Source organism: Trichosurus vulpecula, chromosome 8 (genome assembly GCF_011100635.1).
Source record: "Trichosurus vulpecula isolate mTriVul1 chromosome 8, mTriVul1.pri, whole genome shotgun sequence".
NCBI classification, from domain to species: domain Eukaryota; kingdom Metazoa; phylum Chordata; class Mammalia; order Diprotodontia; family Phalangeridae; genus Trichosurus; species Trichosurus vulpecula.
In genome coordinates, this window is record NC_050580.1 from 90,704,495 (window position 1) to 90,721,660 (window position 17,166).

The following is a 17,166-nucleotide window of genomic DNA, read 5'->3' on the forward strand; positions in this document are numbered from 1 at the left end:
GGTTGTATAGCTAGACAGGGAAGGTCAACTTTAAGTCAATGTGGAATTAAAGAGGAGAGAGAACCATTGTGTTTATAGAACCAGAGCTGGAAAGAACCTTATACACCATCCAGTCCAACCCAAACCTAAATAAGGATTTTCCTCTTTTATAAGAAGAAGTCATTTAGCTTTGGTTGAGAGATGTTAAGGGAGGGGGAATTGTTAGCTCCCAAGGCAGTCCATTCTGCTTCTGGATATTTGGTAAATTTATTTTTTGGGTATATTGATATTGATATATTTGGTAATTGATTATTTTCCTTACATTGAGCTAAAATCTGCCTCTCTGAAACTTCAATCCATCATTCCTAGTTCATTTGATCATGGCTTTATAATTAGAAGGAACCTTAGAGGTTATCTTGTCTAACCCTCTCATTTTACAGATAAGGAAATTTAGAGCCAGGGAAGTGAAGTGATTAGCCCTCTGCCCTCTGGGATGAACAAGGATTAGTCCCAGCCTCCTCCTAGTAGCAATCTTCCAAATACCTGAAGACAGCTATCTTGGCCCATCTATGCCTTCTGTCCTCTGAGCTAACTATCCTCATTTCCTTCTTTGATCTTCTCTCCTATGGCATGGCTTGGAGGCCCTTCCTCATCTAAGTCACCTTTCTCTGGATACTCTCCTGACACCCTCCAGTCTGACCCATATCTAAACAAGAATTTTGTTGGCTGACCATAGGAGATTATAGTCAGACTATCACTTCTCATAATCCCTTAAATTCACTGTAAAAGTCAGCAGCTTAGAATTTAAAAATGAGATTCTAAGATGGATACAGATTTCCTCTGTATTCCTTTCTAATAATAATATTAATAAACATATAGCCTTTGAAGGTTTGAAAAGTCCTTTGCCCATGTTATCTCATTTTACCCTCAAAACAACCCGGGGGGGGGGAGGTGCTATTATGAGCCTCATTTTACACATGAGGAAACTGAGATAGGCAGAGGTTAAGTAATTTGCTCATGGTTACACAGCTAGGAAGTTTCTAAGGTCAAATTTGACTCAGGGCTTTCTGAATCAAAGTCCAGGGCTTTATATTTATGCTACCTAATTGCCTCTAGCTTTTTAGTGCTCTTAAGGACTACTACTTAAGTACTTTACAGTACTTTACAGTACTTAAGTCAAAAAGCAAAACCCAGGAGAGATGGTCTGACAAAGGATTTTTTTTTTTATTTGTAAGACAGATTTTTTTGAAATCAGTAGTGTCCCAGAAAATCTTGGACATGTGGTCTTCTTTCCGGTCACCTAATGGAGAGGATAGAAGAGGAAGAAGAGAACAAAGAACAAATAAAGGAAGAAAGGGGTGGATGACTGGTGCTGATGAAAAGAGATCATAGCTAGGAATGGGAATTTGGGGAGTAGCCAAGGAAAAGATTGCAGCTGGCTTGCAGCTGGCTTACCAGAGAAGAACCGAGAATGATCAAGGTGGCTCCTGCCTCTCCAACTTTTGATTCTAATTTTAGCTCCCTATAGTTCAAGGCTATAAATAGCCCTGAGAGGAGGAGAACCTGGTAGCTGCCCCTTGAATTACTGCTTTAAACCCTAGGATGTATGGGGAGATGTTTTTGACCGGAGCCGACGCTTGGGACAGAGCAATGGTAGTTGTGGTGCCATTCAGGTTAATATCCTCAGCACTGAAAGCCCTGGCTGATCCCGAATGACTCCGAGGTTTTTGATCTGATCCTTGTGTTTCTTTGACACAGGTCTTGGAAGCACGAGAAAGAGGCAGGTTTCCAGGCACTGGGGACATGCAGCTTCTCACCATAGGGGGAGGATGAAAGTGTAGTTGTATCACTTAGCAGGCAGTCACCGAAATGGAGAGCAGTGTAGATGATCTTGCGTGAGCTACTTTGCAGAAATGGAAGGAATCTGTGGAACACAGTGCCGTAAAATTTGGTCAACACGATTCCCATTTTTAGGTAGTAAATTAAGGCCATTTGCTTTTTCAACTGGAATGAGGACTCTGTGAGTTTGAGGAGTCTTAAAATAAGGTGACTCAATCAATTTCTTGTACCCATTTCAGTATCTACATTGGGTGGCAAATGCCTTCATATGTGAATGCTTATGTGATAAGCATCTGTATTGAAGAAAAGAAAATGAGACAGTGTAGAAACAAGACTTTGGTTTCCAAAAGAGCTCCACCCCCCTTTTTTTTTAAAGAAGATATTATTTACAGCTAATTAGAGATAGGAAGGGTTACCGCAGCCCTCCAAATCTATGTTCAAGATTGGGTTGGTGGTATGGCATCTCTTTCCAAGATTTCCCTTCATGTGTAGGACAAGTCCCATCTCTGAAGTGTACTCCTTCAGGCATTCTAGGATGGTGATTCACTTGTATATCCATACTTTGGGGTCTTTGAGTACAGTCATTGGTTGAGGGGCAAAAGATTATGACATTGTAATGTTTCCTTATTTACTCACAGTTGGCAATTAAGGGGAATGTGAAGGGTCCTGGGTTCAGATGGGCAAAGGTGAGCCAGTCATTTGGTAAGGATGAAGGCTAGGGTTAGCAAATATGGTTAGGTTGGATGATGTAATGTCAAGAGAACTGTAGGAAGGCCCCTACCATATTAGGTGGGTCTTCCTATAGAGGATTTAAGGGACAACACGGACAAGAGTTGCCTAAGATTGTGATCTATACCTTTGGAGGGAATACATGTATATAGGAGATCAAAGATCTGTTAGCACGTTGTAAGGTGCTACGTACCCTTCCTAGCATGGGATTCATAGATACAGATGGATGACTGGGTCTCTTTCCAGAAGGCAGTTATGATCAAATTGAGGAGGTTAACTCTGAAAAATAACATGCATCATACATGTGGGCACGTGAGCATAAATGTCTCATGTACATTACGAACTCATATCACAGAGTACCACAGAAGAGGGAAAGGAAAGAGAATAAACATTTATATAGTGTTTACTATGTCCCAGACACTGGGCCCAGTGTTTTACAAGTATTATCTCATTTGATTCTCACAATCACGCTCCCAGGGAGATGCTATTATTATCCCTATTTTACATTTGAGGAAATGGAGGCAAATAGAACCCAGGGCCACATAGCTAATAAGTGTCTGAGGCTGGATTTGAACTTGGGTCTTCCTGACTCCAGATCCAGTGCTTTATCCATCGTACCTCCTAGATGACTCAGCTAGTGAAGAAGGTATAACTTTTAGCTGGGGTGGTAGATTTCACGGAAGGGGTAGCATTTGGGCTGGGCTTTGAAAGATGGGAGGATTTTGATTAGCCAAGATGGCAAACCCACATCACAGGCAGAGGACACAGTAACCTTTTATGGGACAAGATAAAGGTGAAATTACTCACTAACTTCTCCTAATCATCTTTATCCAAAAGCAGGATAATTTTGAGAATTTGCACTATCTGACTTGAATAGACATGGTAAATATTTTTATTCGTATGGATAGAGCTGTCCAGGACTGGGGCATTAATTCCAGAGAAGAATTGCAGTTGAGGTAGAGGATAGGGTGAGTGGTCTAAAAGGGGTATAAATTCATGTTTTTTGCTGTTGTTGTTTTTTTTTTTTTACACTGAATATCACTGGGAACAGTGAGAGAGAGCTGCAAGAGGTGGAAATTTTTTATCCTTTCTCTGACCCATGATGTCTCCTCACCTTCCTGTTACTTCTTATCAATGCAGCCTGTGGTCTGGCGTAAGAGATTGGCCCCTGGGAGGGTTCCTCTTTCTTATTGCCCTTTTTTGTCTCCTCCCATTCCCTTATATTTTCAGGGGACTTGAAATCCCTTTATTAATGATATTAAAAATTTGAGGAAAAGACACATACATAGATCTACTCCTGCACACACACTTCCTTCCTGTTTGTAGGGAGCTTGAATCTACAGGGTAAATGACACATCCATGAGGTTTGATTAAATGGCTTCCCAAACATATCTGCCACTAAAGGAAACTCAACATCGTGGGCTTTCGAGCTGTTCTGGAGTTCTGCTCCTCTCTTCTTAAGCAGTACCGGCTGCATTTTCTGTCCATTTGATCATCTTGGCGATGTCACTGCAAGTTATTTATGTGACTGTGTTTGGGCCTACCTTATAATTGATTTTGAATTTCAAGTTTGGGTAAAAGCATTTTCTTTTTCTTTAAAATATCTGTGTAGAAAGTTGCCCTTATCTGGTGAGGTAGGGACATGAGGTTCTGTGATAGATCCCCTTAAATAGAGTTGTCATATGCACGGCTTAGTGATTTTCAAAAAAATAAGAAAACAGTAAAGTACATCAAATATTCAATCTCTACTGGGCTCGGTTAATTTTTATTTACAATAATAATAATTATTAATAGCTAACATTTACATAGCACTTATTATTTGCCAGGTACTATCCTAAGTGCTTCAAAATTATCATCTCATTTGATCCTTCACAACAACCCTGGGAAGTAGGTGATATTATCTCCATTTCACAGATGAAGGTTAAATGATTTATGCAGGGTCACACAGCTAATAAGCGTCTGAAGCCAGATTTGAACTCAAATCTTCCTAACGACAGGCTCAGTGCTCTATCCACTGGATCACCCAACCGCCCTTGTAATTATTACTGATGTTCTTTTGTTTCAGTTGCCTCTGACTCTTTGTGATCCCATTTGAAGTTTTCTTGGTAAAGACATTGGAGCAGTTCGCTATTTCCTTCTCCGGTTCATTTTACAGATGAGGAAACTGAGGCAAACAGGGTGAAGTGACTTGCCCGGGGTCACACAGCTAGTAAGTGTCTGAGGCCAGATTTGAACTCCGAAAGTTGAGTCTTCCTGATTCCAGGGCTAGCATCCTATCTACTGCACCACCTCGCTGCCCCGTGTAACTATTATATGTTATTATTATTGTTGTCGTAGTCATTATCATCATCAGCATCATCACCATCTATGGTTCTGATCAGCAGACTCCTCCAACCGTTCGAATGCCCTTTGAATAGCTTTTTGAGGGATATCCTGGTGGATGTAAGGCAGCCTTTCCATAGCATTATACTTTCACAACATTTAGTTTTTATTATTTTGCTGTATTTTCCATTTACATTGTTTTAGTTGTTGTGTATTTTGTTTGAAAGGGTCTGCTTAGTTCACTTTGCAGCAGGTCATATGTCTTTGTGTTTCTCTGTCTTCATCTCGATTGCTTCTCACATTACAGTAATGTTGCATTCTATTCATGTACTACAAGTTGTTCAGCCATTCTGTAGACAGAATGTTATAGCCTATGCTACAGGAAGGTCTCCAGCAAGTTGGGTAAATCTTATGTGGAGGTGGTAGAGAGAGGATTTATGGAAAGATGCAGACAAAAATTGCCCAAGTTGAGCAACCTTGAATGGGTTATGATCTACCCTGGTGGAGAGAGTTCCAAAATACCTGAGATCACAAATCCATTGATAAAGTCAAGTATTCACAAGGTTCTTTAATGTCCCATGGCAATGTTAGATTGGCACCAAAAGACATTGATGAAGTCATATATTCACAAGGCTCGTTAATGTCCTATGGAGAAATTAGATTGGCACCAAAAGACACACCCTTTGGCATACATATACTTCTATGTCTGTGTCTGTGTCTATGTCTATGTTTGTGTATGTGTATGTGTGCATGTATATATGTATATATATACATACATAGAGCAGAAATTTAAATGGAAATTTTAAATATCTGGGCTCTACTTTGCATATTCTATCAATTAGCTGTTACTGGGAGTTACCAATATAGTCAGAATATTATCCTTTCCCTCCCTCTGCTCCTTTCCCTTCTCCCACCCTACCCCCATTCTCTATTATCCTGAATAATGAGTCTTCTGGGTCAGAGGACGAGACCCAGGGACAGCTTTCTGAACATCTGTGATTATTTCTCTTTTGAATCTTTATAGTTAGGAAGTCCTAAAGTTTTAAAGATAAACTTAAGGGCAGTTTTGGACTTCTTTTTAGGAGTTTAAATGCTTTTCATTGTATAGGAAAAAAATACTAGAAGACCAAAATTTGGCATGTATAGTCATTGACAGTCCCAAGAGGGAAGAAAAAATTCTTTAACTCTCCCTCATTGCAGAAGAGTTTGCCTTCTTAACAACTATATTTATTACAGATGCAAGTAGTAAACCATCAAAAAATGGAAGTTGCTCATTATTCAATTCAGAGAGACAGAATCCCAAAAGCATTAGCAGGAGAAAATGTCGACTTTCTTTCCTAAAAGGGGAAGTGTCACATTACAGTTTGCTACCCTTTTAAGGACTTGAACTTTATTTCACAAGATCTAGTGCTGGAAGGGACCTTAGAGATTATAGAATCAAAGATTTAGAGTAGGAATAAAGGAAATGAGCATTTATATGACACTGACTATGTTCCAGACACTGTGCTGTCATTTACAAACATTATCACACTTGTTGAGATAATATTTGTAAAGCAATAATATTGGCAAAATGCCCGACACAGAGTAGGCATATATGCTTATTCTTTCCCACTTACCTCTTTCGATCCTCACTACAACTTATTGTTACCTCCCATGGTTGTAGTGATATTTATTTATCTGTGTATATGTTCTTTCCCCACATTAGAATATAAATTCTTTGAAGGAAGAGACTGTGTTGTTTTGTCTTTTTGTCCTAAGTGCCTCGCAAAGGAACTGGAAGACTTGACTAAAGCTTATTGGAGGACTGGATAAGCCATCCTTGATTCCTCCTTTTTCCTTATCTTCCAAATCCAGCGGGTTACCAAATCCTGCCAATCCCCCACTACTTCTGCCCCATCTCATACTCATTACTTTCCACCCCTGCAAATTCTTTAGCCTGTTTGAGGCTCTTATCACCTCTCTGCTGAGCTATTGCAGTAATCTATTAATGAATCTCCCTACTTCCTGTCTGGTGGAGGGGCTCCTGTAGCTTGATGAAATTTTGAGCTACACTGTGCAGGGTTACCCGAGATGGATAGTCATAGTGGAAAGTTCTGACAAAAGATGATCACTGGAGAAGGAAATGGCAAAGCACTCCAGGATCTTTGCCAAGAACATCCCATGTTCAGTATTAAAATGATATAAGAGGTGACACCAGAAGATGAGCTCCTCAGGTCCAACATACTACCGGGGAAAAGCAGAGGACAACTACCATTGGTTCCAGTACTAATGAAGCAGCTGGGCCAAAGCTGAAAGGAAGCCCAGCTGTGGATTTGTCTGTTTACAAAAGGGAAGTCTGATCATAGGAACCTGGAATGTAAGATCTATGAACCAAGGTAAGCTGGATGCAGTCAAATAGGAGATGGAAAGATTAAACATCAACATTTTGGGAGTCAGTGAACTTAAATGCGTGGGAGTGGGTGAATTTAATTCGGTGATCATTACATATACTACTATGGGCAAGAATCCCTTAAAAGAAATGGAGTAGTCCTCATAGCCAAAAAAAGGGGGAAGAAAGCAGTACTGGTGTATAATCTCAAAAATGACAATGATATCTGTTCAAATCCAAAGTAAACCATTCAATATCATAGTAATACAAGTCTATGCTCCAACCACTGATGCTGAAGAGGCCAAAGTTGATCAGTTCTATGAAAACCTACATTAGCTTCTAGAAATAACACCAAGAACAAAAAAGATGTTACTTTCATCACAGGGAACTGTGTAGAAATCAAAAGATAGTTGGAATAACAGACAAGTTTGGCCTTGGAGTACAGAATGAAGCAGATGAAAGAGTAATAGAGTTTTGTCAAGATAACTTACTGGTCATTGCAAATGCTCTTTTTCAACAACCTAAAAGGTGACTTTACATATGGACATCACCAGATGGTCAATATCAAAATCGGATTGATTGTATATTTTCCAGCCAATGGTGGAGAAACTGTATTGTAGTCAGTTTAAAGAAGACCTGGAGTTGACTGTGGCTCAGATTCTGAGCTTCTTATTGCAAAAATTCAGACTTACACTGAAGAAAGTAGAGAAAACCATCAGACTATATAGGTATGACTTAAATAACATATGTTATGGATATGAAGTGGAAGTAATGAATAGATTTAAGGGATTAGATCTGGTAGCATGCCTGAAGAACTATGGGCAGAGATTCACAATATTGTACAGGCAGCAACAAAAAAACATCCCAAAGAAAAAGAAGAGCAAGAAAGCAAAATGGCGTTCTGGTGAGGCTTTACAAATAAGTGAGGAAAGAAGGAAAGCAAAAGGGAAAGGAGAAAGAGGAAGCTATACCCAAATGAATGTAGAATTCTAGAGAATAGTAAGGAGAGATAAGAAGGTTTTCTTAAATGAGCAATGCAAAGAAATAGAAGAAAACCATAGAATAGGAAAGATAAGAGATCTCTTCAAGAAAAATAGATATACCAAGGGAATGTTTCATGCAAAAAATGGGCATGATAGAAGACAAAAATGGGAGAGATTTAACAGGAGCAGAAGAGGTTAAGAAGAGGTGGCAAGAATATGTGAAAGAATTATAAAGAAAGCTCTTAACATTATTGATAATCATGATTGTGTAGTTACTGATCTAGAGCCAGACATCCTGGAGAATGAAGTCAAGTGGGCCTTAGGAAGCATTGCTAACAATATGGCCAGTGGAAATGACAGAATTCCAGCTGAGCTATTTAAAACCCTAAAAGATGATGCTTTTAAAGAGTTGTGCTCAATATGCCAGCAAAGTGGGAAAACTCAACAAGGGCCCTGGGATTGGAAAAGATCAATTTATGTCCCAATCCTAAAGAAGGTCAATGCCAAGGAATGTTCAAATTACTGAACAATTATGGTCATTTCACATGTCAGAAAAGTTATGCTTAAGACTCTGTAAGCTAGGCTTCAACAGTATGTGAACTAAGAATTACCAGAAGAGCAGACTGGTTTTCAGAGAGGCAGAGGAACTAGAGACCAAATTGCCAACATTTGCTGGGTTATAGAGAAAGCAAGGCAGTTTCAGAAAAACATCTACTTCTACTTCATTGACTAAAGCCTTTGACTGTGTGGATCACACCAAAATGTGGCAAGTCCTCAAAGAGATAGGAGTACCAGATCATCTTACTTGTCCCCTGAGAAACCTTTATGTGGGTCAAGAAGCAACAGTTAGAATCAAACACATGGTAACTGATTGGTTTAAGATTGGAAAAGGAGTACAACAAAGCTCTGTATTGTCACCTTGTTTATTTAACATATGCCGAAGGTATCACATGAAATGCCAGGCTGGATGAATCAAAAACTAGATGAATCAAAAGGTTGCCAGGAGAAATATCAACAATCTCAGATAGGCAGACATGCCACTTTGATGGCAGAAAGTGAAGAAGAGTTAAGAAGCTTCTTCATGAGGGTGAGAGGAGAGCATAGAAACTGGCTTGAAGCTAAACATCACAAAATCCAAGATCATGGCAACTAGTCTTATCATTTCCTGGCAAATAGAGGGAGAAGAAATGTTTGAAGCAGTGTCAGATTTTATATTCTTGGACTCAAAGATCACTGCAGATGGTGACTGAAGCCATAAAATTAAAAGACACCTGCTCCTTGAAAGGAAAGCTGGACAGCATACTAAAAAGCAGAGACATTACCTTGCTGATAAACGTTCATAGAATCAAAGCTATGCTTTTTCCAGTAATAATGTATGGCTGTGAGAGTTGGTTTATAAGGAAAGCTGAGTGTCACAGAGTTGACACTTTTGAATTGCGGTGCTAGAGAAGACTTTTGAGAGTCCTTTGGACAGCTAGGAGATCAAATCAATACTTAAAGAAATTAATTCAAACTGTTCTTTGGAAGGTCAAAAACTGAAGCTGAAGCAGAGAGCAGGATGGATAGATAGGGTCATGGAAGCAATGAACATGAACTTGGACAGACTTTGGAAAGTGGTGGAGGAGAGAAGGGACCGGAGACTACGGTCCATGGGGTCTTGAAGAGTAGGACATGACTGAATGACTGAACAACAAAATTTTGTGTCTCTGCTCTCTCCAATTCTTCCTTTATGTGGCTAAGAAATGGTTATTTCCTAAAATATAGCTCTCACCAGGGCACACTACCCTCCTCTCCCCATCCCCCAATTCAAGAGTTCAGTGACTCCCCATTGCCTTTAGGATAAAACACAGAGTCCTCACCCTGGCATTTAAAACCTTCCCCTATCTGGCCTTCCTTTCTAGTCTTACTTCATCTATTCTCTCTTTATATCAAACTGGCCTACTGCCTAGTTGTTCCCTGAATATAAACATTCTATTTCCAACCTTTCCACAAATGGTCCCCTATGCCTAGCATGCATATCCTGCTGGACACTGCCTCATAGGGTCTTTAATTTCCTTCAAAGCATAGCTCAGGCTTCACCTCTGACAAAAAAGCCTTGTTCAATCTCTCCCTCCCCCACCCCCCCATTAGTACTCTAAATCTTGACATTACTTTGAGGGCAGGTACTGGTTTGTTCGGTCTTTGTATCTCAAGCAAATAGTATAGCACCTTACACATAGTAGGACCTTAGTAAATGTTGGTTGCATTAAATGTAATTGAAGCGGTTGTTCCTAGTTTTCTTTTTCTGGTAATGGGCTGGGTGAATGGGATTTTGCTTTCTTTTCTTTAATTTTTATTGATGCCTATTTTTTATATCACCTTCATTTCTCTTCCTCCTCCCTTGAACTGGGAGCCAACCCTTGTATCAAAGAATTAGAAATAAAAAGGAAAGGCCAGACCCAGCCATAGAGCGAGTGAGCTGATGTGAACACTAGCCACAGATTCTGGCTCCTTGTGCCATGTCCAGCAGCTCCAACATCATTGTCATGAGGAATGTGGTGCAGCCAGTCCGGCTCAAAGCTGGGCTCAACTGCATGAATGTTTCTCATACTACTGCTGATCTGAAACAGTTTTGCTTGTAGACTGTCCAAAATGATCCCCTCCTGACTGGGGTTTCTAGTACTAATTAATCCTTTTTAGCCCTAAAAGGTCTGTTCATTCTTGTAGCAAAATGTTCTTAAGCTACTTGGAAAGGACCTCTGAATCCAGCTTTCATATGTGGATCTGTCATGTGATGTGATGTTCTGCTATTTAAAGGAGGAAGAATTCTGAAGCCTGCATAAAAGTTTTATCTATGTATAACAATGTGTCAGGTTAACCATTCAAATTTCTATTTTGTCAACCTTTCTCATCTACCTCTCTGAATTTTCATTGATTTTTGTTTTATAAACTGGTAAGAATGCAATAAAGTAATGAGATGAAAATTTTAAAAAATAAAAGGGAAAAACAAGCAAAACTGAAGAGTACAAGAATCTGCCAATGTATGCAATTTCTTCACATTCATAGTACTCTACTTCTGTAAAAAATGAGGCAGGTACATTCTAATAATTCTCTCTCTCTCTCTCTCTCTCTCTCTCTCTCTCTCTCTCTCTCTCCTTTCCCCCCACCCCCCCTGTCAATCTCAGTGATTATAAATACAATACAAATTCTCATTTAATTTTTCTTTTTTGTTATTTGAACTGAGGTCTTCAAGCAGCTCACCCAGAGTCCCAGAACCTCTACCCTTCTTGGTCACTACTCCTCTAGATGCGTTGTCTCCCTGTAAAGTCAGGTAAGGTCCCTGAGTGTAGCGCTGTCGATCACTTTTTGTATTTGTGTCCTTAGCTCTTAGTATTTAAATACACAAAATACTTCATAAATATTTTTCATTTATTCATTGGAAGAGACCTCAGAGGCTATCTAAGCCAATCTATCCTGATGAAGAATGCCTCCTACAACATACTGGACAAATGGTCCTCCCATCTTACCTTGGAGCCTTCTCATGAGTAGAAACCACAGCCTACAGAGATAGCCCCTTGTGGAAAGTTCAGATGACTAGGCAGTTTTTCTTTATATCAAGCCTAAATTTGTGTCTTTGCCACTTGTCGTTTCTGTGCCCGATTTTGCCTTTTGGAACCAAGCAGAGCAGCCTTTCCCGAAGTTTTACAAAGTGAGTGGAGTATTCCTGTAGGATCACCATGAGCATCATGGGTCTAGACCTGGCTCTTGTGGCCTGGATTGATTCATTCTCCAGGACTGGCTCCAAAGCAATGCTTGATGGCATTGTTTACTTACTCAATAAAGTTGCACAAGTAGTCGGCTCTGCCTCACCCTCTAGAAACCCCTTGTTTTTTCTTGCTTACATCCATGGTGTTGATGATCTATTTAGCTGGAAGGGTAATTGCATTAATCATCTTACCCTGATCTTTGCCTACTTTCTATTACTCTTCACAAGGAAACTAACATTTCTAATGAAAAACATCTCTGGTGAAAAACATCTCAGATGCTTTACTCTGGGTTTTTCCTCTCCTGGCGATGGAATTCTATACTACTTTTCTAAAGGCAAAACAAGGCACTTATTTAACTCTACCTTTCCCCACTTCCCATAAATGGGATGGGGGTGGTGTGGGAAGGGAAAACATTTATTAGACTTGTGGGCACATCTTGCTGGGTATTTCCAAAGTGAACCGTCAGTGACTCATCCTGTATTTTCTTTAGCAGTCTCTTTCTCCTTTTCCCTCTCTCTTAGCATGGGACCACATGGGTTTCTCTCTGTGTCCTACTTTTTTTTTTCTCATCTCCTTTCTATCTCTTCTCCCTTTCATTGTTTCCTCCCTTCTCAACATAGCTATATGTGATGCAGCAGAATCTAATCGAAGGAACTATGTCCTTGCAGTGATTTCCTTGTCTCGGAGGTCACTTGTCTGAGGTGTAGAAAGAATTCATGTTGGAAGTAGGGGTTAGAGTAGAATGAGGAGGTAGCCTAGTCCCCCAGAAAGAATACTGGATTTAGTCTCAGATGACCTGGCTTTGAATTGCAGCCTCACCACCTACTAATTTGTATGACTTTTGCTAATCAATTATCTCTCTGTTAATTTCCTCATCGAGGGGACTAGATTAAATGACCTCAAAAGTCCTTTCCAGTTCTAAAGCTATGCTACTGTAATTTTTGAAATCCCTTTTAACTCTGAGATTCTGTAAGTCTAAGGAGTGAATAACAACATTGTATAATGGGAAGAGGGCTGTTTTAGGCTTATGCTGGCCTTGGTACAAAGTCTACCTGTTTATACCTGGTAGTCACTTCAACTTCACGGACCCCATTTTCCTCTTTATAAAATGAAACTATTAATGGGGTCACCATACTCGTGTGCCCCCATCTGAAGGAGCACATAAACAACTGGACCCTATCACTTGTTTCAGTAGCCCTATATAAATGCTTCCATCATCATCATCATCATCCACTATAATTCTCTGTGCTTTTGATTTGTCTACACTTAACAGTCATCTTTCAGTTCAATCTCTCCCCTCTTTGAACCTCACTAGTCTTAATAGGAAGGCAACCTGGGATGATGGGTCACTTTTGGTAGTACAGTTTGCAGCATCAGCTGGAGCTATTTTTATTTCTAACATTGGTTTTTCTAGACTTTGTTGTTGCAGGGTACAGTGAGATTTTGTATTCAGTACATTTCTCCTCAAAATCTATGGGAAGAAAAATGTCCAAGGGAGGTTAGCCTGTTTTCTCTCTCTCTCTCTCTCTCTCTCCCTCTCTCTCTCTCCCCCTCCTCCCTCCCTCTCCCTCTCTCTCCTGCTTTTTGGCAGGGCAATTGGAGTTAAGTGACTTGCCCAAGGTCACACAGCTAGTACATGTGTCTAGTGCCTGAGGCTGACTTTGAACTCAGGTCCTCCTGACTCCAGGGCCAGTGCTCCACTCACTGCACCACCTAGCCACCCTGTTCTGTTTCTCTTTGCCCAGCCCACAAACACAACAATTTGGCTGCCAGATCCATGACTTTCATAAAAAGCCTTCATGAATGGATTTTCTGAAGCCTTCCAAATATCCTTACTCTTAACCAGGAGGGTGAAAGAGATGTTCTGTCTTGGATTAGTTATTTTACTTTGTATAGATTTTCAGAGTAGTCAGGTGACCTTTTTATTTTATTGCCAAAAATGTTTTATCAATTTTACAACATCGTCATTCCCAGACAAACCTCCAGCTCTACCAGATAAACTCTCCCTTTTAACAATGACTGAGGCCGGCAGTGTATGTAATACTCCATCCCTGTAGGGACTCGGCTCTCGATGAGGTAGGTGATTTTCAAATGAACCATCCTCTCTTCATAATCAGTTCTGGTCATTCTCCAGCACCACTGTATTCCATATAAACTTATAGTCATCACAGAAGTTACTGAACCAGAGAAGCAAAGAGTTTTGGATTTAAAAGGAGGTCAGTGATGATTGAGTCCACCTCTCCTCATTTCAGATGTGGAAACTGAGTCAACAAGCTACAAGGATTTCCCCAAGCTCATGCAACTACTTCCTGGAAGAGGGGGGTACTTGTCCATTACATCACATCCACTCATGTGCGTAGTGTAGTAAAAAGCTTATTAAAGACCTACTACGTGCAAGGCACCATGCTAGTGACGAGAGAGACAATGACAAAAAGAAACAGTACCAAGCCTCAAAGAGTTAACATAGAAGTACAACATTGACTTTTTTTCAGTTTCTTGAGAACCATTCTACTCTTCCTCCCTCTTTGTTTTCTATGTAATTGTAAGGAACTTTTCTACCCCTTTTGGTCTTTTCATTTTTGAAGGGTTTACCTCCAGCAGATCATTTCCTATCCAATTGCCTTCTGATAGTCATTCACTACATTAATTGAATATGAGCTGGTAATAATCACAGAGACTTTTAATACCAAACCTAGCAAATGTCTAAAGCAGCCATCCCAGTGGGATATAAAGTAGTCTTTGTTTCTCCTTGGGCTTATCTGCAAGCACAATGTAATCTTGAGGTAGCACACCCACTCTTTACTGTTTTTCTTGGGCTGGGTGAACCTATGCATTAAAACCCTTATGAGTTTACATGTTGGAAAGAGGTGTAGTTTAGAGGGGGGAGGAGAGAAGGAACTGCCATCGAGGCTGAGCTGGAAAAGCTATGGGAGCTGGGCTTCTCTGTGTAACTCTTTGTTATTCCAGATTGTAGAGTGCTAGTCCCAAGCCACACCTAGGCAAGGGAAAAGGTTTGCTTTGGCTCCAATCCATAAGTGCCCTTTTAAGGCTGTTTTGGTTGCAAATGCAGAGCTCTTTAAAAACTGCAGCCCAGAAAAAGCTGGGGCCACTAGCATTTACCTGGCCTCTGGATTCAGTTTTTCCTAAGAGGCCATTTGTCCTCAGGGAGTCAGTGACAAGGATTTTACCTGGGTAAACAGAGGTGTGGTGGTGGATTGCAGGCAAACAGGTGCATATGAATTGGGAGCTCTGGAATTTTTTGGTTTTGGTGGAGGAGGGATAGAATGCAAGGGGTTTTCTATTCTCTTTCTTTGCAGTTTATTTAGTCTCCTTTTATAGTATCTATAGAGTGGATAGTTTCCCACTTCAGTGAAAAAAATACGATCTCACCAGGCAAACAATATCACAAGCATTTTACCTCATTTGTCATTTCCAACTGTTCCTCTGCCAAAGTCTCCCTCCCCCTTTCTGCAGTCAGTCCCAGCATGCTGTTCTGTCTCCCCTTTCCCATCTCTTTTCATTTGCCCTGTGGTCAGACTCCCTCCCTCGTATTCAGAAGATCAGAGATTTATGGATCTGATCCTAACTGGAGAGCTGGCCTTTGGGCCATACCTCTCATTTTAGGGATAAGAAAACAACCTCTGAAAAGCAGTCACTATACTGTCCAAACCAATAGACTACCTAGATCTATGGGGGAAGATGAGGAGGCCTCACACAGTGTCACGCCAAGAGTGTTGGATTTAGAGTCAAAGGTTCAAAACCCAGCTCTGCCACTTATGGTCCCTGTGACTTGGAGCAAGACACTTAACTTCCCCTGGCCCAATTTTCTCGTTTGAAAAATGAGGTCTTTGTTACTACTTGACTGCTAAAATCTCTCTCAGCTGCATAGCCTAGAATCTCACTAGCTATATAATATTTGTCCTGGAAGGTAGTGTGGGATTTGGATACTACTTTTGACTAAGAAATATTTCAGGGACTGGATGGATGGGAGACCTAGATATCACAGGGGAATGAACCGTACTCTTGCGGAGAGCCTCAGAATTTGAGGAACCACCATGCTGTAGAAGGAAGGGAGATGGGGAGGGCTGAGGACTGCTGAGTCCTCCAGACTCCTGTTGGAAAAGCTTTTATTTGGTCAGGTGTGTTTGAGGGCTGTGAATGAAACACTTCATTGGGAAAAGAGTTGGGAGTCCTGCAGTGAGTGGGAGGTTGAGTAGGTATTCTCTCATGTCCCTTCCAACTCTAGGACCTCCTAGGAAGGGGGAAATATGTACCTAAGGAGTTGCCAAAACTGTGTCTGCACACACACACACACACACACACACACACACACACACACACACACACACTGAGGCAGAAACAGGGACAATTACCCAAATAACTGATGCACAAAAACAACAAAGAACCCTCCACTCAAAGACATTTTGACATCAGTTAATCAATCAAATGTATATTTTTTTCTATTCTCAATGATCCAGGTTACAGTCTCCTTTGCCTCTCATTTTGCAAATACAGACAGACCCCAGGTTATAGAAGATCAGAGAGCCTCTGGTAGGAGAGATAGGAACCTCTTTGATCTTTCAGTCTCCTCACCGGACAACCTTTCTAATAAGATTCAGTCCTCCCTGGCTTCCATCCGACATCCCATCTCCCAATCAGGCCAGTGTTCTGGGTGGCTACTGTCTTACCCCAGCCTAAGAGCAGTATTGCTACACAGTCCAAACTTCCACCCAACTGTCAAACCTCTAACCATTCTGGAGTAAAGCAAACCCAGCTGCTTCCAGAATCATTTTATTAATCAAGATGACTCATTGATTCACAATAACTCCAAGTGCTGTTTGTAAATTGTATGCTGTTTACAGGGGATCTTTTCCTTTTTTTTTTTAATGTGTGCCTGATTCTTTTTAAATGCAGATAAAATAGAAAAGAACAAAAAAAAATGCATTGCTTGAGATTGATATAGAAAACTCAGGCTGCAAATATCTCCACATTGTTGACGTTCCACTCTTCATTCAGAACAAGTGCATCAAAGTGTTTTATATAATAAGGTTCAGAGATCGGGGTCCCCTGGGTATGGAACAAGCTTCCTCACACATCACAGGAACTAGGCCCTTTCAAAGGAATGATCTGGTTAGTTGCATAAGTAGGAAAATTTTTGGCGATCCTGCAGAATGCATAGTTAATAAAGAGTGGAAATATC

At 40.5% G+C, this 17,166-nt stretch overlaps 1 pseudogene; it reads left to right on the forward strand.

Moving 5' to 3' along the window:
* Positions 1 to 10,718: 10,718 nt before the first annotated feature.
* LOC118828002 lies at positions 10,719 to 10,926 on the forward strand (annotated as a pseudogene).
* The last annotated feature ends 6,240 nt before the right edge of the window (positions 10,927 to 17,166 follow it).